The sequence below is a fragment of the Triturus cristatus genome, chromosome 12, assembly GCF_964204655.1.
Source record: "Triturus cristatus chromosome 12, aTriCri1.1, whole genome shotgun sequence".
NCBI lineage: Eukaryota > Metazoa > Chordata > Amphibia > Caudata > Salamandridae > Triturus > Triturus cristatus.
In genome coordinates, this window is record NC_140595.1 from 717,354,601 (window position 1) to 717,377,088 (window position 22,488).

The 22,488-nt window shown below is 47.1% G+C and overlaps 1 long non-coding RNA gene and 1 other non-coding gene across 2 annotated transcripts in view; one reads left to right on the forward strand and one right to left on the reverse strand.

Moving 5' to 3' along the window:
* LOC146780468 (uncharacterized) overlaps nt 1–16,917 on the forward strand; it is a 74,821-nt gene extending 57,904 nt beyond the window's left edge. Inside the window, exons 4-5 of the long non-coding RNA XR_014972152.1 lie at nt 11,835–11,869; nt 16,764–16,917. This is a non-coding gene — a long non-coding RNA (uncharacterized LOC146780468). The remainder of the gene's footprint in view (nt 1–11,834; nt 11,870–16,763) is intronic.
* Nucleotides 16,918–19,851: 2,934 nt separating this feature from the next.
* On the reverse strand, nt 19,852–19,925 carry TRNAN-GUU (transfer RNA asparagine (anticodon GUU)). Its single transcript has one exon. It is a non-coding gene; the product is annotated as a tRNA-Asn (tRNA).
* Between the last annotated feature and the right edge of the window lie 2,563 nt (nt 19,926–22,488).

Consider the following 22,488-nt stretch of genomic DNA (forward strand, 5'->3'; position numbering starts at 1 on the left):
GCATCATCGCAAGTTCTACACGCGTTCAGCTGTGGTGGTTTTGGGGGGAGGGAACATGGATTCGTGAATCACAGCCTGTTAGATAAAAAGCAAGATAAGATTGTGCTTCATGCGTCCATCGAAGGTGATAGCAAGAGAGAGAGAGAGAGAGAGAGAGAGAAAGAAAGAGTGAGAAGAAGACAGAGAGAAAAAGTAAGAAAGAGTGAGAGGAAGACAGAGAGAGAGAGAGAAACAGTGGGAGTGAGAGGAAGAGAGAGAGAAAAAGTAAGAAAGAGTGAGAGGAAGAAAGAGAGAAAGAGTGAGAGAGACGAAGAGAGAGAGAAAGAATGAGAGTGATGAAGAGAGAAAGAATGAGAGAGAGGAAGACACAGAAAGAGAGAAAGAGTGACATACAAGGAAGAGAGAAACAGTGTAATAGAGGAAGAGATAGATACAGTGTGAGAAGAAGAAGAAGAGAGAGAGAGAAAGAGTGAGAGAGAGGAAGAGAGAGAAATAAAGAATGAGAGAGAGGGGAAGAGACAGAGAAAGAGAGAAAGAGTGTGAGAGAGAGAAAGGAAGAGATAGAGAGTGAGAGCAGAGAAAGAGTGTGAGTGACAGAAAGGAAGAGATGGAGAGGGAGTGTTGACACTATGGAGAAAATCCTCACAGCTCACCTTTCTGCCACCGGTGTGTCTCCAACCACGTGCCGGGATATAGGGCAGTCCTCAAGCTTAGTCATCTGAAACATAGTATGGAATCAGTAATGGCAGAGTACATACAACTGAGCATGCCTAAATTGCTGTGCCACCTTTGTGTATCCAGGCTAGTGTACCCCATCCAGTTCCCCTCCCCAGAGGTGTCTACCCACTGCTGTACACCCTGGCTCCTGCACCCCATCCACTCCCACTGTCGACAGGTGTTTACCCGCCGATGCGCACCCAGGCTGCTGCACCCCATCCACTCCCACTGCCAAGATGTGTATGACAGCTGCTGTGCATGCAGGCTGCTGCACCCCATGCACTCCCTCTGCCCAGAGGTGACTGCCTGCCGCTGCGCAAACAGGCTGCTGCACCCCATCCACTCCCACTGCCCGGAGGTGACTGCCTACCGCTGCGCAAACAAACCTCTCTGCTCACCTTCCGCCACCGGCATGTGTCGAAGAGGGTCCACCACATGCCGAAGCAACCTCCTCACCCATTGTGTACACACGGCGAAGACAAAATCAATTTAGGTTGAGTGTTCATTGCAGGATGGCCACGCATCATCGCAGGCCTTCTAGACAAAAAGCAAGATAAGATTGTGCGTCATGTGTCCATCAAAGGAGAGAGAAAGAGATATAGAGAGAGAACGAAAGAGTGAGAGGAAGACAGAGAGAAAAAGAAAGAAAGAGTGAGAGGAATACAGAGAGAAAGATAGAAACGCTGAGAGTGAGAGGAAGAGAGAGAGAAAAAGAAAGAGAGTGAGAGGAAGACAGAGAGAAAGATAGAAACGCTGAGAGTGAGAGGAAGAGAGAGAGAAAAAGAAAGAGAGTGAGTGAGAGGAAGACAGAGATAAAAAGAGAAAGAGTGAGAGAAACGAAGAGTGTGGGAGAAACAGTGAGAGAGAGGAAGAGAGAGAGAGCAAGAGTGTGAGAGAGGAAGAGAGAGAGAAAGAGAGAAACAGTGTGAGAGGAAGAGAGAGAGAAAGAGTGTGAAGGAGAGAAAGGATGAGATGAAGGACAGTGAGTGCCCATACTGTGGACAAAACCCTTACAGCTCACCTTTACTCCACCGCTGTGTCTCCAACCACGTGCCGGGACCTAGTGGAGCCCTCAAGCTCCCACATCTGAAACATAGTACAGAATTAATAATGGCAGAGTATATACGACTGCGTACGCCTAAATTGCTGTGCTGCCTTTGTGCATCAAGGCTGCTGCACCCTATCCACTCCCAACGCCCAGACTTATTTGCCCACCGCTGTGCACCCAGGCCTCACTGCTCAACTTTTCGCGGACAGGGCACCCTCCTCATCAAGCCTACAAGTCTTACATTTGGTGCTGCATTTTGATTTTTTCATGGCAGAGGACATATTAGTGCACCTATCATCATCGCAGGTTGCACACCCGCTCAGTCCTTGCGGTGCCACTAACTCAGTGACCAGTGAGGCCACGCACATGGTGGTAGACCCCCCTGTTCGATGGCTCAGGCCTCCATGAGGTGTCCGCACCACTGGGACGGGCCATCACAGTGCATGTGGTGGGAGCAACTCTAAAATGGCGTAGAGCACGTGCGCCCAATCTTTTTTTATTGGTAGGGTCATGTGTCCTGTGACGCCTGTGCTGGATGAGTATGGTGTGGGTGTATACCAACCGTGAGGGAGTGGCTGTGGCATACTGACAACTAGACCAGCAGATCACTACAATGAAAATCTGGGCCATGTAGCATTGTTGTCCTTCCCTGTAAGCTTAAGCAGAGTGGGCTGGCCTGGCGTATGCCAGTCCTGCTTGAGGTTGTAAAGAATGTCTCCGGAGCTATGGGCGTGGCTCCATTGTGAGCTGTATGAAGAATCAACTGATGCGGCACTGTTGCCAGACTTTGGGCTAGAGAATGCTTAAAACATCTTGCAACACTGGCATGCGGGTGTTCTTGTTGTAGTGCTGCCGTCACCCGGGTCACAAGCATCAATGTGTCACTCTGTGAGCCAAGTCCCACAACATGGCCAACATGGAAGGTATGGGGAATCACTGACCCTACATTCATCCATAGTTCCACACAGGAATAATGGTGGACATGACACATCTGTGTGGATGGGAATGTTTATTGCACATTCAGTGGAGTATTGCATCTGTAGCAATACAGGGCCATGCAAAGTCCAAATTTCAGTTTTTGGGACATGGAGGGCAGCAAATTAGAGACAAGCTCGTTGTCAGAGTTAGGCTGTGCCAACATATACAATCACTCCGCCAATCCTCACGCACTTATAAATTCCCTATACACTCTCCTTGCAGTACTCTAATCATCCAGTCTCTACGTACATACTTGTACAATGACCGAGACAAAGTTACATAATCAAAGTTTTGTCCCACTGTCAAAGGTAAGTTGGTTGCATACACTGTCCAGAGCACAATGTAATGTGGTAGGGCCCAGGAGCAGCATGTTGCATACATAATGAACACACGGACACAGATGGATAGTGGAATTGGGTACGGGCACCTGCGCTCGACTCCTTTTTTATTACCAGGGTCACATGTCCAGTGACGTCTGTGCTAGATGTGTGTGGGTTGAGTTTAAGCCAGCCCTCTGGGAATGGTTGGTGCTGGCAACAATTACAATACTAATCATCGGATCACACACAGAGAATCAATCATGCAGGGTCAATGATTTGTGCTGCACTAAGTTAGGGGAGGTGAAATAATACACAAAAGATTCTATCGTAAAGTGTTCATGACTTGTGGTACACTGAGGTAGGGGGCATCAGATCTGAAATCATACACAAAAGATTCTGTCATAAAGGGATCATGAGTTGTGGTGTACTGAGGTAGGGGCATCAGAAGCATTCCGCGTGTGCACAGCTAGCGATGATGCGTGGTCCGGGATGGCCACACTGGTAGCAATGTCTGTTGCCTACTGGACTGCGTCATCTGCAATCTCAACTCGATCTGAATTGTGAGCCCTGCAATCTGCAATGTAGATGGAAGGCAGTAGTCAGCACAGACATCGAGGAATGCTTTTTGTCACTTCCTCCTGAGAACATCCGAGGACATAGAGTACAATTCTGTCTGCAATTAATAAATCATGCCTCAATGTAAATTGTGAGCTCTGCTGGCAGCATTGTAGGTAACAAAACATGAAATATGTATGGAATACATTGTCGAAATGTGTAGGTTTCGGGGACGTTATAGTTAGTTGCCTACTGGACTCTGAAATTAATGAATCCAGACTGAATTTGAATTGTGAGCCCTACTGACCACAGTGTAGGCCGGAGGCAGCGGTCAGCAAAGGTCCACAGCCACGTGGCATTGACTTTAGCTGCACAGATTGGGAGCATTTGGATTTCTTAACCGATTATAGTCTCTTACACAATTTGCAACGGTACTAATCTTGAATTGTGAGCCCTGCTGACCACAGTGTAGACCGGAGGCAGTGGTCATGAAGGGCCCACAGCCACGTGGCGTTGACTTGAGCTGTACAGAGTTAGTGGTAGGTGTGGTGTGCAGCGTGTGCGCAGCCAGCGATGATGCATGGTGTGGGTGGGCCACACTGGGAGCAATGTCTCTTGCCTACTGGACTGCGTCGTCTGCAATCGCGACTCCATCTGAATTGTGAGCCCTACTGTCCGCAGTGTAGATCGAAGGCAGTAGTCAGCACAGACATCGAGGAATGCTTTTTGGGACTTCCTCTTGAGAAAATCCAATGACATAGAGTACAGTTCACTCTGCAATAAATAAATCAAAACTGAATTCGAACTGTGAGCTCTGCTGTCCGCAGTGTAGACTGCCATTCAGTGTTCCTTTGGACTTGCAAGATGAATTTGGTCATTTTACTAAAGCTATAATTGATATCAAAAAAGTTCTTGAAGCAAGGATACTGAAAGGATATTATTTAAGTTTCGAAGACGTTGTAGTTAGTTGCCTACTGAACTCTGTAATTAATGAATCAAGACTCAATTTTAATTGTGAGACCTGCTGACTGCAGTGTCGATCGGAGGCAGTGGTCAGCAAGGGCCCACAGCCACGTGGCGTTGAGTTGAGCTGCACACTTAGTGGCACCTGAAACAATCAGCATGTGCGGAACCTGCGATGATGCGTTGTCCGGGTGGGCCGCACTGGTAGCAATGTCTTTTGTCTAATGATTTCTGCCTTAATAAGGCTACGTGGTGATGACTTGTCGTGCAGTGAGTTAGTGGCACCTGAAGAACTCAGCGTGTGCACACCCTGCGATGATGCGTGGTCCGGGGGGGCTGCACTGGTAGCAATGTCTTTTGCCTACTGAGTTCTGCCTTAATAAGGCAACATGGCGATGACTTGTGGCGCAGTGAGTTAGTGATACCTTAAGCACTCAGCGTGTGCGCACCCTGCGTTGATGCGTGGTCCGGGCGGGCCACACTGGGAGCATTGTCTTTTGTCTAATGAATTTTGCCTCAGTAAGGCCACGTGGCAGTGACTTGTGGTGTACTGAGTTAGTGGTACCTCTGACGCTTAGCATGAGCGCAGACTGCGATGATGCGTGGTCCATACGTGTCACACTGGGAGCAATGTGTCTTGCCTACTGGACTGCGTCATGTGTAATCGCGACTCCATCTGGATTGTGAGCCCTGCTGTCTGCAGTGTAGATCGAAGGCAGTAGTGTGTACAGATGTAACTCTGTGGTGCTGTGCCGCTGTGTTCGCAGGGGGCCTGTGTCGAGGAGGCCCGCAGTCTTGGCGGAAGCCACGTGGCAGGGTGAGGGCGGCCGCTCTGGCAGACGCGTTGACCTTCATACAAGTGAACCACGCCCAGAGTCCCGGCCTATTTATTCACACTTTTACACTGGAGTGGTGTACGTTGGACCAGCTCACTGCACTTTTGCTTACAGGGTAAGACGACACAGGTACATTACCGAGATCTTCACCACTGCCTGAGGTAACATGGTTGCGTCCACTGTCCACAACACTACAAGCATCAGTAGTATATGTACACATGGAGAGGATTGTGCTCTGCATAGTGAGGTCTGTCCAGCACATCACCGCTACACTTGGTATTGTGTGCATTATTATTGGTGGGTGACTTGCATCCTTCAAACATGTTTGGTTGCCACATCCCGCAAATTTCAGCTATTATGTGCCTGAGGGGCCATGCCGTTTTTGGAAGGTCTGCAGTCCTGTTGTACGCTACTTCGGTGGTAGTAGGGGGGAGTCTGGGTGGGAGGTCCTGAGGGTGGTGGCAGTGGGTTTTGTGGCCTTATTGGGTGTGGGAGGTGCATGATCAGTAGCTCTATGACATGAGTTGGTCTTCAGATGTGATTCTGGGTTGGGCTCCTTTTCACACTGTTGGTAGTCTTCCTACTTTACACCAGTAAAAGGCAGATGTTACATTCCTACTGCTTACGCAGCTTATCACCTGTTTTGTTATTATTATTAGTGTTAGTTGTTGCAATCATTTGTGGTGATTTTTTTTTTGCGGAAGCTATTGCTGGAAAACTGGTGATATCGCTGTTTTCACAAGGTTGAGAATGGAATGATACTTTAAAATCCCTGAAAAAACCATAGGTTTAATGAACTTTATAATTCGAAATTAGCATTTAAAAAAACCTTTGAAATTCACTGAAGAAACCATAGGTTTTAGGGACGTGATAGTTACAAATTAGCATTTAAAAAACCTTTGAAATTCACTGAAAAAACCATAGGTTTCAGGGATGTTATAGTTAGTTGTACATTTCACTCGTACAAAACCATAGGAATTCGGCCGTTATAGTTAGTTGAGCTAACTATAACTCATGCCCCCGCAATGCACTACTGATGATGTCACATATTACATCATTCATGACATGGTCAGTGACGTCTCTGATGCCATCACTGATGACATCATCCATGTGAAAATCCGATGATCCTCCTCATACCTTAATAAAACCTTTGAGACACCCACTCTAAAATACAGACTACTATTTTCGAAACAATAGAGACACAAATACCAGTTACTACGTATGCACGCACTGATTCCTAGGTCTACACACACATCCACTCATTCACCCATACAGTCACTCATACATGCAGTGACTCATCAATACAACACTAGTATAGACAAACATACTGTAATGGCATGGATCTCAGTTCTGCCTTCAACGCTATTGTCCATGGACCCTAGGTATGCGCCAAGTTGGTAAACGCCGCCAAGAGTCCATTTCATTATTCTGTTTTCCCTCTCACAGAGGATCTATGCAAAGGTTCGCCGTCAAGAGTCCCTTTTTGCATGCTTTTTGCTTCCTACTCTGGGACTGCAATGGGTTTCAGTTGTACAGTGATTTTCTTGGATTTACATTGTGCATTCAAGGACCCGAAGTTCTCACTTTTGGAGTCCATTGTTTGATTTGTTATATTCACATTACAGTCTGTTTTCTCCATTTTATTTTCCTTCATAGGATTGTACGATTAGTTCAGTTGTTCTACATTGTACATTTGCTATGGGTTTTAGTCTGTTTAGCACATTTATGCATAAATTAGAATATGTTTGCATTTGTTAACCATTTGTTTCCTAGGGTTTAGTCATGGGTTCACACCCATATTATCTGGTTAACGTTCTATAATCTCCATATGCTGTTCGAAGATTCTATGGGTCCTGACCCATATACTGTCTTGACATTGACTAACTTGCTCTTTGTTATAGTCACTTGTTTCCTTGTCCTTCCTTTTTCTTTGCAGAAGGGAGGATGGGTTGTGCCTATCAGTTGTTTTTCCAGTTGTTTTTCCATCTTTCTTGTTCTCTTGAACTTCTATCAGTTTTCTTTTCTTATCTTCTTGTTTCTTCTCTTCATTCTTTTCTTTACTTTGGTATGTTCAATTCTCTCTTGATCTCCACTTCTCCTCTTTTGTTTTCTTTTCATTTTGCTTTTCCGTATAAGAAAGGGGGATATGTAATATCCTGGCTTTAGTAAATGCAATGCTATTTACCACCAATGGAATGTTACTTTGATGATGCTGTATAGAATGTTATGTTTCAGTCTGAGAAGACACAGTTGAGTGGGCTGAGCAGCTTGATGGCTGCTCCTGGTGGGGGCTCTTTATCATCTTGTAACTATCCTGAATAAAACTTCTCTGAACGACAACTACCTGCGTGACTTGAGCACTACACATACACGTATACAAACACTTACACACCGTCACTCATCCAGAGTTACTCACACATCTAGTCAGTCATGCAAAGAATCAACCACACTTCAATTTACTCAGCTATACAGTTTACACACACAACCTCACTTATTCATAGTGATACTAACCTATACTTACCCTGTTATACAATCACTGATACAAGTACACACTCATCCATACAGCACTCTCACAATCACTGACTCTCACGTATAGTCATTTATATACTCCAACTCTCTCATGCACTGCGTTTTACATATGTAGTTACTTGGACATGTAGCACTGAGATATCCATTCACTCACCAATGCACCCATACACACACTCACTCACCCATACAGCTGTTTCCACATGCAGTCTTGAACCCATACACCCAGTGAATAAAGAACTCACACATCTATGCACAAAGTGACACACCTCCCACCCACCCACACACGCACTCTGGCACCCATACAAATAATCAGACCACCAATTAATAACCCATATAGACACTCATGTAGCTACTCATCAACCAATGCAGCAGTTTACACAGCAATAGACAGACTGATACAGACATTCACACAGTTTAGTCACTAACCCATGAATTCAGTAAGACACATTTAATCACTCACTTATGCAGTCAATCACACACCTACTAAATCCTCCATCCACACACTTATACACCCACTCATTCTTCAATATACCTTGGCCAATATATTTATAAAACATATTTGAACTTTACAGAAACACACATTCACTGGATAATGTCATCAATTATGTCATTTGAGATGTCATCAGTGATGTCATCCGTGATGTCACTGACCATGTCATGAATGATGTAATATGTGATGTCATCAGCAGTGCATTGCGGGGGCGTGAGTTATAGTTAGCTCAACTAACTATAACGGCCGAATTTCTATGGTTTTGTATGAGTGAAATGTACAACTAACTATAACATCCCTGAAACCTATGTTTTTTTCTGTGAACATATATATTATCTACTGGCGGTCGCCAGTAGATAGTTATAGTTAGGACCGAGTTTCCATAGGAAATTTGAAAATTCTATTTTGAATAACTTTGGCGCCGGTTGACGAATCCTCGCGAAATTTTCAAAACTAATGGTGCGCTCCGCTCAGCTCCTACCCTGAAAGTCTCGGGGTGATTCGTCAAGCGGGGGCTGAGAAAAAAGGGGGTCCCAAAATGCGTTTTCCCTATGCATTTTCCCATAGGACCTTTAGTCGAAGGTACAGCCCGAACGGCTGAACAGAATTACTTGAAATTTGGCAAAGAGGTAGTCCTCAGGTCAGGCATGTGCCTTTTGCATATATGGTGTCAATCTGTTCAGTACATCCTGAGAAAATTGCAGTTAAAAGTACATAAATATCTATAAGCACGCACGGTGCGCGCACCATAACGTGCGCAAGCGTAATTCTGATTGGTGGTTACATGTCAGTCAACATTCGAATTGGTCGAAATCAGGAAGTGTCGGCCGCCATTTTGTGTGTTTTGTGTTTGACAGTGAAAAAGAAAGGTGGAGAACGTGAAAAGGGGGCAGGGTAGAGAGTTCCTGACCCCCTAGCCTTTGTCAGTAAACATTGCGCGCACGGTGAAAAACCTTAAAAAAACCAAAAAAACATTTTAAACGAGCCATTCCATATTACAGGATACAGTCAATCTATAACTATATCCAGAGGTAACTTATTGTAAAATAAATATATAAAAAATATAATAATACATACATAACTTAGCATTTAAAAAACCTTACAAATTCACTTAATAAACCATAGGTTTCACACACGTTATAGTTAGGAATTAGCATTTAAAAAATCTTGCAAATTCACTTAAAAAACCATAGGTTTCACACATGTTATAGTTAGCTGGACATTTCACTCGTAAAAAACCATTGAAATTCCCCCGTTATAGTTAGTTCAGATAACTATAACTTGCGCGACCGCCACTCTATCACAAGGATGATGTCATCAGTGATGTCATGAGTGATGCCACTGACCATGTCATGAGTGATGTAATATGTGACGTCATGAGCAGTGGATTGCGGGCGCGCGAGTTATAGTTATCTGAACTAACTATAACGGGGGAATTTCAATGGTTTTTTACGAGTGGCGGGGGAGGAGAGTCACTTGCTCCTGCCTGGGTCCTGCACAGAGGCAAGGCTACTATGATCGGTAAGTGGGGAATGCTGCTGGGTGCCTGAGGGAGTGAGCCCTGGAGACTGACAGCACGAGACGGGCTGCACCATGAGGGCACCGTTCTCTCCTGAAGCACCAAACTGAGTTAAGCCTGCATGTACCTTTCTGATGCATGAGACTCCTCCTCTTGAACACCAACCACAGTTAGATAAGGCACCCCTTCTACAATTACTGAATACCCAACATAAGTGCCCTTTTGCTGTGTACTTGGACTTTCGCCCCTCAGTGGTCTCCCGAGCCAGGCGGTGCTAGTTGGCTGCTACCTCTGTGGATAGCACTGATTGAGCTGGAGTTACTTGGGGTACTGGACATGTGGCAAGGAAACACTGTTTTGCCCTTCCCCCATCGCTTAAAGTGCTGCACATTCTAATAAAGTGTGGGAAAGGTGTAGTCTAAATCTGTCTGGCTTACCCTGGACTCAGTCAGTGCCAGCTAATTATAGTGTGAGTGCCTCCTACGGAGACGGCTTGTGGGGCAACGGGCGACATGGTCCCTTCCACGATGGGAAAAGTAGACAAGGTCCAATCCAAGCTTCAATTTGACCAGTGGAAAATAAGGGCCCGTGAAGTGGGTGACTCTCAGCCCTCCCCTGAATAGTGTGACATGTCTGTGGAAGCGCCTGCTGACTTGCGTCAAATCCTAGCCAACATGCAATTAAGCCTAAGCACAATTGATGGCAAAATTGACTTCTTAGCCATTTGTATGGACCGTATGTCCAAGCGCTTAGATAAGCATGCTCAAAGGCTTGATATGGTTGAGCGGCGTGTGTCAGAGGTTGAGGAAGCTCATATGGAAACTGACGTAGCTCATAAACAACTCAATAAGGCCCTTGAACAGCTGCAGGACAAGACGGAAGACTTGGAAGCCAGGTCTAGAAGAAGCAATATTCGAATCACTGGCCTTCCAGAATCTACCGCTACAGGGAACATGGAGTTATTCACGGAAAACCTCTTAGTGACTCTACTGGTCTGGGAAATTTTCTCCTCCATGTTTGTGATTAAGTGCGCCCACCGCTCTCTCGGTCCTAGGCCTCCCCCAGATGCGCCGCTGCACCCGATCATCGCCAAACGCCTGAATTACAGGGACAGGGATGCCGCCCTTTAAAGAGCAAAGGAAATAGGGGACATGCAGTATGAGGGCTCATCCATCTCGCTTTTCTCTGACTTTAGCATCAAGGTTCAGGAGGCACGGAGGCAATTTCCACCTTTGAAATGCACATTATGAGCTCACAATCTTGAGTATGCCATGCTCTATCCTGCCAGACTCAGGGTCACGATAAATGGATTATCAAAGATTTTCTTAGACCCTAAATCCCTACAGGAAGCCCTAAAGGACTACTAAAAAATACAGCCGTGTCAGAGTGACGCTGAGCAATTGATGGGAGCTGTAGGGGGCAACCTGGATGAATAGGATTAGTGGCTTGGTCAGACAACATGCCATTAGTGCCCATATAAATGAGGGAGGGGGAGGTCTTTCAAATTGTCAACTGCGTTATTCGCCAAATGTTATACTGTGTGTGGAGATGTGCATTTACCATGAAGGCTTGAGAAGGCGTTAAGGTCTTTGCCCTGCAGTTGTGTGTGGGCCATCTAGATAGCCACATCCTAGCAAGCAGAATGACTACAAGGTCACACAGGTATTGGAGAGCGATTCATGATGCAATATATTATTGACAAATGCTAATTAATGGCATGATTGTGAGCGCGCCAATCAGCGGCCCCTGAAAGGTCACAACACCTTGATGCTTTGAACTTGCTTCTCAATGTATACAAAAGTTCATGGGGGAGCTGGTTATATTTTGTTGAGAAAATTGTGTGCTCGTAACCTAGTGGCTGATATGTGATTTTTTTTAGGGAGAAAGGAGTCTGAACCCCGCCTTGTGACTAAGGTATGCTGCAATGTTGAAGGGGGCACGATGATTCATGTGGTTCTTGATGGCTGTAATTTTCACTCTGCTTCGGTGGAGTGGGGGTTGGTGGAGAGATAACATCCGCCCCAGCGTGTGCTCCACTTTATGGCACTATGCCATTTTTGTTTGGGTGTTGGGAGGGGGGGATATTTCGTCCACGTCAAGTTGGGGATGACGCGGCGTGTGTGGGGGAGGAAGTTAACATTTGTTTATTTTTTGAACCACAGTGAGTGTATGGACCATAAAATCTGTAATAAGCACGATAGGCTGTTGCCAGATAGACATGCTCAACTTAGTCACCCGGATTCTTTAAAGATGGCGCAAGGAGAATGTAAGAAGGTGAGATACCTTACATGGAATGTCAGAGGTCTTAATAATTACCGCAAAGTGTGAAACGTTATTGCATACCTCAAACAGCATGTCATAGATTTTGCTCTTCCACAGGAAATCCACCCACCTGCAGATGGTGAGATCCTCATGCAGAGAGTACTGCAAGGACCCTTTCATACGGCTGGCTGCTCGACACATGCTAGGGGGTGCTCACATGGGTCAACCCGAAATCAGGAATTATATTAGATCCGGTTGTGGCAGACGCTGAGGGACGATACACTATTCCTAGGTGCAGCGGAAAAGGTCTAGATTTGCCAGTGATTAACGTCTATGGGCCATACTACGACAGCCCACAGTTTTACCAAACCCTATTAACATGTCCATACATAAATACCACATTGCAGCTCATTGTGGGAGGCGATTTCAACTGTGTCCTTGACTCGGCACTAGACCGTTCAATGGGTCCGTCTCAATGCACTTTGGCTTCTGCGAAACTCATTGTGGATGCTCTGGTGCGCTTGGATTTGGTAGACGTTTGGAGCACCCGTTCCCCAGGTTACACTCATTATTCAGCCCCACATGAACTACACACATGGATAGATTATTGGCTCCTAGCGAGAGCACTATACCCAATGGTTAGGGAATGCACGATACACCGACGTACCATATCAGATCATTCACCTATGTTACTTGAGTTGCTAAGTCTGCTGAAGAGACCAGCCCCATTCACATGGAGATTCCCCCCCCCCTACTCACTGCTGGATAGTGCCTTTAAAGCTGCCATATCCGAAGCTATAGAAGAATTTTTTACAAAGAATATTGGTTCTGTACCCAGGTTCTCCACTGTCTGGGAAACATTTAAAGTCTATATTAGGGTCATTGCAATTTCCAAGCACTGGGAGTGCTCTGCTCTTTCAGAGGCTGCCTGGATAGCTTAGAAAAACACCAGACTGACCTAGAGCTGGGTTTGTGACGCCGAGAGTAAGCTAATAGCGCAGAAGAACTAAAAAAGACATTGGAGGAGTATCATGAAGTGGCTGAATGTAAAATCAAACATATGGATAAATGTGCAGTGGCTAGAGTATATAGAAAGGGAGAGCGCCCAGGGGAAACATTGGCAGCGCTGCTGTGATATTGGAGAAGGGCTTCGGCAATCCGTACGGATGCGGGTGTGTCACTGACTGATCCTGAAAGTATTGCAATTCAATTTGGCTAGTATTATTATGAACTTTATCGCTCTTGCACGACTGCAGATGAGAGCAACATTCTAGACTACCTTGAACACATTAAGCTGCCTTGGCTAACCAATGAGCACCGTGAATATCTGATGAGACCCCTGGAGGCCTGGGAGATTCACGAGGCCTTAATAGGTATGCGCTCGTGAAGTGTCCCTGGGCCGGATGGCCTTACAAGTGGCCTTTTTCAAGGAATTTAGGGGCATATTTACAAGCAGGCGATAAAAAATTATCGCCGCTTTTGCGCCGTTTTCGTCCAAAAAGCGGCGATAATTTTTTCGCCTAATTAGCAAGGCCACCCTAACGCGTGAAACCTTGCTTTAGCATGGGGATTCTTTACGCCCAGCTTTGCATCTCTAATAAGATGCAAAGTGGGCGTTCCTGACCTAGCATGACAGGAGAAATGTCGCTAAGCGACATTTCTCCTATCATCAAGCCCCACGCTATGAAGCATAGCGGCAAGAAAAGTAGCGATAACCCCTGTTATCGCTACTTTCCTTATTCCTGCTTCAGGACTGACTTAGCCATGATATCCTATGGAGGGTGGATATCATGGCTAAGTTTGTGAGTCCCTATCAGCAAGCTAACGACACATTGCGTGAGATTATCGCTGGGTTTCCAGCGATAATCTCACGTTGGGCAATTAGCGTGAGGATTTTTATCGCTGAGGAGATGAGCGTTGCTAATAGCACGCTATCTCAGTGATAAAAATCCACGTTACCCGGCGATAATTATCCTCACGCTTGGAGCGCTGAGCGATAATTATCCCCGGGTGTTGCTGATATGCCCCATAGAGATCTCCTAGTTCCCCACTTGGTGACATTATTTGAAGAAATCAGAGAATCTGCTGAGATGCCCCCATCAATGAGAGAAGCTTTGATGGTCACAATATTGAAACCTGGTAAGCCTCCTGATGAGTGCTCCTCTTTCCGCCCATTGTCCCTGTTGAATGTTGATACCAAAATATGCACCAAGATACTCACCAACCGACTCGCTCCGCTGGTACCGAAACTAGCCATTACGGAGCAGGCGAGTTTTGTCCCAAGGCGCAATTTAATATATAGTCTGCGTACTTTCTTCAGAGTAGTACAACACATTAATCCTGAAATCAAGGCTGCCACAGTTTTCCTAGGCGCGGAAAAAGCTTTTGACTCCGTAGAATGGGCATTCATGAGCACGATGTTTAGAAGAATGGGGTTGGCAAAATATTTATTTAATTTGTGGCTGTCCTGTATACCTCTCCTTCTGCAAGAATAAGGATTGAGGCACTGGTCACTGCTCCCGTCACAATATCTAGAGGCACTAGACAAGGTTGCCCGCTATCCCCACTCCTATATGCAATTGTTGCAGAACCCCTTACCTACGCACTCACAGAATACCATGGGCAGCGAGGAATTTGATTCCCTAATTATAATGTAATAATATCATCATACGCAGATGACACTCTCCTATATATTAGAAATCCTGAGACTAATTTATCTCCTGTGTTTAGAGAGGTTGTCCGCTTTGGGGAACTTTCTGGATTCAAAATTAATTGGAATAAGTCCATAATATTCCCATTGACTGAGCTAACTTCTCCCTTTGATATGGATTTCCCTCTCACTTGGTCAAATGACCCGGTACACTATCTGGGTATTCAGATCCATACAGACCCGGAGATAGTATTCAGGGAGAACTATGTCAGGGCAGTCACCAAACTTGAGGAGGATGTGGAACGCTGGCCTTGCCTGCCTCTGTCTTTGCTTGGGCGCATTTCACTGATGAAAAAGGTGGTACTCCCCAGGTTTCTGTTTCTGTTCTTAAACATACCTATGGTCCTTTCGGCACATTTCTTTAAAACTATTACATCACTACTGACGAAATTGGCTTGGACGGGGAAGCAGCCGCGTGTCCAGTGGAAATTACTTACCCTTCCCTACACGCTGGGAGGCCTAGGGGCCCCAGGTTTGGAACTTTATTATAGAGTAGCACAAAGTTTGCACGCTTACCATTGGATACATCAACAGTTGGATCCCCTCACTTACACCTAGAGAGGATGACTGTTGCCCCGGCCACTCTCCCCTCCTGTTTATTTCATGCTCCCGACAGCAGAACTGGTATCTTCGATTCGATTAATGCCATGGTGCATGCGTGGCACCACCTGGTGAAGAGACAGGCGAGCGCTATATTATATTCTCCGATAACCACAATAGAGTGGTGCGGCTGGTCGCCCATCAGCGGAGACCGGAGGGTGGTTAAGGCATTGAAGACTATTAACATAACTAAAGTTGGTGACCTCTTCCTTGACGGAAGTGTGCGGAGATGGACTAAGGCTGGGGCCGAAAATCAGGAGGTCACACCGCTTGTGCGATTCCACTTCTATTGAGTGCAACACGCCCTGCGAGAGCTCCTGGGAGAAGATGGCAGAGCCAGCAGAAGTCGCTCCCTTCTCATCAATGCTAAGATTGAAATCTCCTTGTAGGCTGGTGTCAAGCATATACAGTGCAGTTCAAGGCTACCGCAAAACCTTTTACACTAAATCGCGGTTAGAGTGGCAAACTGACTTACATATGACTATAGATGATGACACCTGGAGCTACTGCTGTGAGGTGACGCAGCGGATCTCCTTGAACAGATGTCATCGGCTAATCTACTTTAAATTTTTACAAAGAGTCTATTATACACCTGCCCGCCTGCACAGATATGGTTTGCGGGAAACAGCAGAGTGTGATAGATTTGCCATTAAAGCATCGCGGCCATCGGTTCAAACTAACCAAATGATGCGGTCTACCATTGGCATGCAACCATATTTAGCCTATACATTAAGCGGGTACGATAGATTTGTTCTTACACATCTCAGACTTGATGTATTCCACTGCTTGGTAAGTTTTCCGACCATAAATGACTGGTCCAAAACCTTATCAAACTGCCCCTGCGACGAAGTTTTCCCGCAAACATCAATCCACGTAGTCCTGTTCTGTAAATTCTATCTAAAACAGAAGAGGAGGTGGATCAAACCCATTCTGAAACTATGGGGCACGAGGGTCAGCCTACCTTGCTTTGCAGCTTTTAGATAATGATTGCTTCGCAAGATATATTGCCCTATTTTTGAAGTGTACGATCAAATGTAGCAAACATCTATGAATTTTGACCTACTCAAAAGTATGCTGCTAGGCCTTAGGTTTTAATTATTTTTAGTTTTTTTTAAACGCTGTGTCAACTTTTCAATTAAATTTGTATATATTGTATGATAATGTGATATACTTTATGGTCTTTCCGTTTTTTAAAATAAAAACCGAATAAAGCTAATTTTTGATTTGATTTGATAGATGCAGAGCCAGTCCAGGGGATTTTTTACACGTAGCCTGGCTGTGCCCAGATGTAGCAAATCACTGGAGCCTGATGTTCCAGGAATTGAGCGATATCGTAGAAACACCAATCTCACCGGATCCTCTACTTGCCCTACTAGATTACTTGAAACAGATAAAGAAAGATATTCATTGATTGATAGAAATGGGGTTATTGATCGCAAAGCGCAGAATAGCTGTGCACTGGGCGCAAGGTCCGCCTCCTCCTCTAGCAGAATGGTCAAGGGATATACTCTATTGCAACACACAAACGGAGCTGTACAGTGAATTACTCCCTCCCCAGAATCGTCCTAATAATTTGGGGGATTATATCAAAACTACTTAGCAGGGAAGGTGTCAGAGGTCACCAACTGTCACAAATTTGAGAACCATGGGTTGGGGAAAACTGATGGAGGATACAGTGATTAGGCTGGTTAGCGGGCCACTGGTAATGTGCATGAGTATCTCAGAAATGTAGATTGTTCATTGCTGTGTCTCCTTTTCGTCTCCTTTTTTTGATATATGTTGGACAGGCCACATGAAGGGCTTGCTCCCTCCCCGCATGACAAGGCCCAAGCCCCGGACTCCCAGGTGTTACCCACAAGGGCAACCCGCACCCCGTCTCCCAACGGAACTCCTGCCCCCGGACAGCCATGTATCATGGGGCCGAACCACTACCGGCTCCCCCGGCCGGATCAGCCGCCATCTTGGACACTGCGCCACGAGGATGCGTGGCCTCAGCTCGACCCTAACCCTGGGCCTGGCCCGGCCCCGACATCCCGGCACCACCATCCACCCAGGAGGTGAACGGACCACTTGGCAGGTCAAGGGGAGAAAGAACTGTCGATGGCTCTCCCCCGCCAGGTGCCGATCGCCCTCCAGCTCCCCCGGGCGCTGGCTCCACCCCCTGCTGGGTGTCTGGACTCCCTCATCCCGGACCCCCCGACCTCCAAGTGCGAGGGTCCGGACATCAAAGGGCGCCAGACCTATAACTAGGGCAGCTCCAGAGCAGGAAGGCAGTTGTATCCTGGAGTCGAGAGACACCGAGAAGAACTCAGCCTTGACGGACTACTGGCGCTGCCGTAGCCCTGCCTTGTGAAATATCGTCCTGCCTGCTGGCGCTGCCGCGGCCTTCTGCATCATCCATCCTCGTCGGGACCTGCTGGCGCTGCCGCGGACCGTTGTAACGACCACCTTCATCGGGACCTGCTGGCGCTGCCGCGGACCGTGTAACGACCACCTTCATCGGGACCTGCTGGCGCTGCCGCGGACCGTGTAACGACCACCCTCACCGGGACCTGCTGGCGCTGCAGCGGCCCGTCCAAGCTAGAACACCGAGCTCGAGGATTGTGAGCTATCCACCATACCATCTCAGCTACCAGATTGGTAACCAGACTGTCCCGCTACCCCCTTTTCCCAAACCAAGAGACTAGAATCGAGGGGACCCCTGAGTCCAGACCTCCTTGTACCATTTCATCGTACCTTAAGAAATCACCTATAAAGAACGTTAAATCCTATCCTTGTGTGGTGTATATCTGTGGGGGGGAAGTTATTCATCTGTACGATCGCTGGAGACGGCTCTCCCCGGAGACCTCTCCCCTTGTCCTCGGCCGACCCTCCCGGTCCGTCTAACAATATATTTACACCTTGCTGATCCCAGGTGGGGGTTTGAACTGGGCTTTCAGCAAAGATATAATTGGAGATGAGGGTATGGGCTTATGAGTACGGTCCTCATACTAGACGCTGTCTACGTCAATGGTAATGTATGGAAGCCAATGAATGTACAACTCTCGGTCGTGTTTAATGTAAGATTTTACAGTCATTGAAGTGGTTCTTTTATGTTTTCTTTTTTCTTTTTTTCTGTTTTGCTCCTATTAACTCTTAAGTTTTGGTTTTTTCTATGATACAGTAATGATGATACTGGAGATGTTTTTATACCATGTTATAAAACGTTAATAAATTAAAATAAAATAATAATACACATACATATGCGCACATGGAATACAAGAGAAACATAGTACAGTGCGTTTACCATAACTTCACAGGCAAAACTGCACTTGGAGATCAGACTGATAATATCCAGCCCATTGAAAAAACACAACTCAGAATCATGGCTAAATGCCCAGGATGCAAGATGACAAAGCGACCCTGGCGAAGAGGGCCCGTGCTTGGAAAGTCATCAACATCTATAGGGCCCTAACACCCCCCAGCCCTACAGTGTTCAGGGGTATGCATATCAGTCAAAACTTGAGTCCATGCGACTCTGGGCAGGTGTTCAACCACCATTCGACCCGATGCCCCCTTCGCCAAAAATGGCGGGAGCAGTGGGCTGTAGACTTTGGAAAGACCATGACACATGTCCACTGGGCCTGCCCAGCTATGTTACCTGAAGTAGGAAAGATGCTGCGGGCGCTGTGTGTGTGTGGGGGGGGGGGGGGGGGGAGGGGTTGGAGAGGGGGTTTCAATCAAGCAGTGTCACGAGTCACGACAATGTAGAGAGGCACTCAGTCCAGAGCACCCTATTACATGCAAGGACGGGGACGTCTCTAACTATATTCCAAGCCAGAGCAAAGGCCCACAAGGGGCAGAGAGTGAACTCCAAACACCTGAGACAGCGAATCCAAAGATAAAGTACGTGGTGTGGCCGGTTACTCGACACCCTCCCTCCTACTTGTGACCGAAAATAGAGAACAGCCCACGGTCGGACACAGGACACTACCGCCCCCAAGAGACGGCGCAGCCAGCGCGGCCGCATTAAAGGTTTTGCACACAGTGAGAGGAATGAAGATTTTGCACAGAGAGGGGCGAATTAATTTACTCGTACAGGGCCTTCGATCGGCCGTGCTATATATGGTTATCATACACACAAATTAATTGTATATTGTTTTGTAAAGGCTGGAAAAGATGATGCGTGTCTGATGTTTTAGAGCGCTGTCACGTCATTATAAGTGTAGCGATAATTTTATTAGCTCTTTTGATCTCATGTTGAATTGTGGGAAGGCGTAATGGATGTAGTTTAGCAACACTATTTGAACATGAATTTACCAGGTGAGGTTAGTAAAGAAAACTTCGTCCCTGGGTGGGCTCGAACCACCAACCTTTCGGTTAACAGCCGAACGCGCTAACCGATTGCGCCTCAGAGACTGATAGCTTAACCCAGAGACCGGTGCTTTCTGTCTCGCCTTTAGGTACGCCTCCAGTTTCTTTCCCATATCAATGATCTGAGTACATATATACGTGGAGTTCTGAATACTGTGAGACAAGCCCAGAAGTCACATTTTTCTTCCATTCCCCGCCATCGCTCCCCCCCTCCCTCCGTTGCCTCGCATTCATTAGCTCCCTCTCGAGCTTCTCGGCGCACCTTTGATTCGCTCAGGGGCGTGGCTCCCACTGGTGCAGCAGGTGCAGTGGCACTGGGGGCAGAGGCCTGAGTGACCCACTGTAGCCTGCATATTGCTGCATTTCACAGTTCAAACAGCCCTCGGGACCATTTCCTTCCTTGCACTAGAAGTAATGACACACTGGTGACGTCACTGCATTCACTTTTTTTTCAGCAGTACAGGGCTTGAATTCGGGCTTAGTTTTCTGCCAAAGTCTATTGGTCGTTCAAGGACCAGTCGTGGACAAGGAGCCCTGCAACAGTGTCACACTTAAGAGAAACTCAACAACTTGTCAGGGTAGGGGGGACTGCAACCACATCTCAGACAAGAGGAAAATGCAACAAAGAGTCAGAGAGTGGGAAACTGCAACAGCGTTTCAGCTAAAGGAAACTGTAACAAAGGCTCACATGACAAGAAACAACATCTCACACAACAGGAACCTGCAACACCATCTCAAACAAGAGGAAACTATAACAAAGTTTTCCAAAACAAGAAACATCTCAGACAAGAGGAAACGGCAGCAAAGTCTCACACAACGAGAAACATCTCAGACAGGAGGGAAGTGTAACAAATACTCACACAACAGGAAACTGCAACAGCATCTCAGAGAAGATGAAAGTGTAACAGACATAGTGCCAATATCGGTAAAACACTCCCCATCCACACACAGCAATCTCCTGATGAAATAAACAGCCAAGACAACTTTTTCGTGGAGAAAATTGCTGCAGGTTTATTTGCATACCAAAATATGCCAACATGGGGGGTTAACTTACAGGCGATCCAAGGGCAGGCAGCCCCTCTGCCACCTGCCCACCTGAAGAGCCAAATTGCACCGTGGCACTAACCAATCGGTGCTTATCAATTTTGGGGGAGGGTTTACCCCTTTCCATCTGTGGACCGCCAGTCCACCCATCTACTCACGCCCCATGAGCTAGTGGAGCATTCCAGGCAGCACCCGGTTGCTCAGGTTTACAACCACCCGTAGGACTAGCGGGGTGCCATCGCTCGTCCAGGCTCCACCGTGAGGACTTCCTGGGGATGTTTGGCATTTGCACCTTTGTTGTGCTCCTGGAGAGGGTACCCCATGTACATTTCAGCCTCTGGTTCACCCTGTAACTCCGTCTGCAACACAAAATAACAAGTTAACAGCCTCTTCCACCCCACCCCCTGTATATACGTTGGGTAAGCTTTAGGGAGGGGAAAGGCGTGAAGGATTGCAGCAAAAGAGGTCGCCAGGTGGGCGGGAGAGGTACTTATACCTAGCTCCCCACCCACCAGTGCGTCAGATATGATGCGGCCCGCGTGGACCCAGAGGGGGTCCCTGAGCAGTAGGCTGTCACTGTGTGCCCTCATGTGGCACTAAGCCAGCCGAACTGTTATGGGGGTCCCATGCGTGGACCGCAGGCAGCCACATAGTGCCAATATCGGCAACACGCTCCCCATCCACACACAGCAGTCTCCTGATGAAATAAACAGACAAGACACCTTTTTTGTGGAGAAAATTGCGGCAGGTTTATTTGCATACCAAAATGTGCCAACATGGTGGGTCAACTTACGGGCAATCCAAGGGCAGGCAGCCCCTCTGCCGCCTACCCACCTGAAGAGCCAAATTGCACCGTGGCACTAACCAATCAGTGCTTATCAATTTTGGGGGAGGGTTTACCCCTTCCCGCCTGTGGACCACCGGTCCACTCTTCTACTCCCACCCAATGAGGGGCGGAGCATTCCAGGCAGCCCCCGGTTGCTCAGGTTTTCAACTGCCCGTAAGACTAGCAGGGCGCTGTCGCTCCTCCAGGGTCCACCGCAAGGACTTCCTGGTGATATTTGGCATTTGCACCCTTGCTGTGCTCCTGAAGAGAGTACCTCATGTACCTTTCAGCCTATGGATCGCCCTGTGGCTCTACCACACCTCTGGGTGTGGCCACCATCACAACCAGGGCCCCCCACCAAGGACGGCATTCTTACTTACATCCTGCTGATTCCAGGGTCTCTCCCGGTCCAGCAAAAACAAGTCCATGCTCACTCTAGACAGGTGAACCCCATCTTCTTCAAACACCCTGTGGACTTGGCATGCAGCAAACCATACCTGATAAAGCCAAACCCCCACTGTTCAGTGACTTTGCGAATAGCACTGTTAACTCTCCTGCGCAAGGTATCCACAGCATCCCCTGACCGGGCCCCGTCACATTAAACGTGGGGTTATCTCTGACCACCATAACTCCCATGCCCCCAACTGGTTGCTTAACTTTCACATGGAGGACTTAATTTCTTGCAGCAGTACCCTCCTACCCAAGAGTCATATCATTGCCCCCCAGGTGTATAACCAG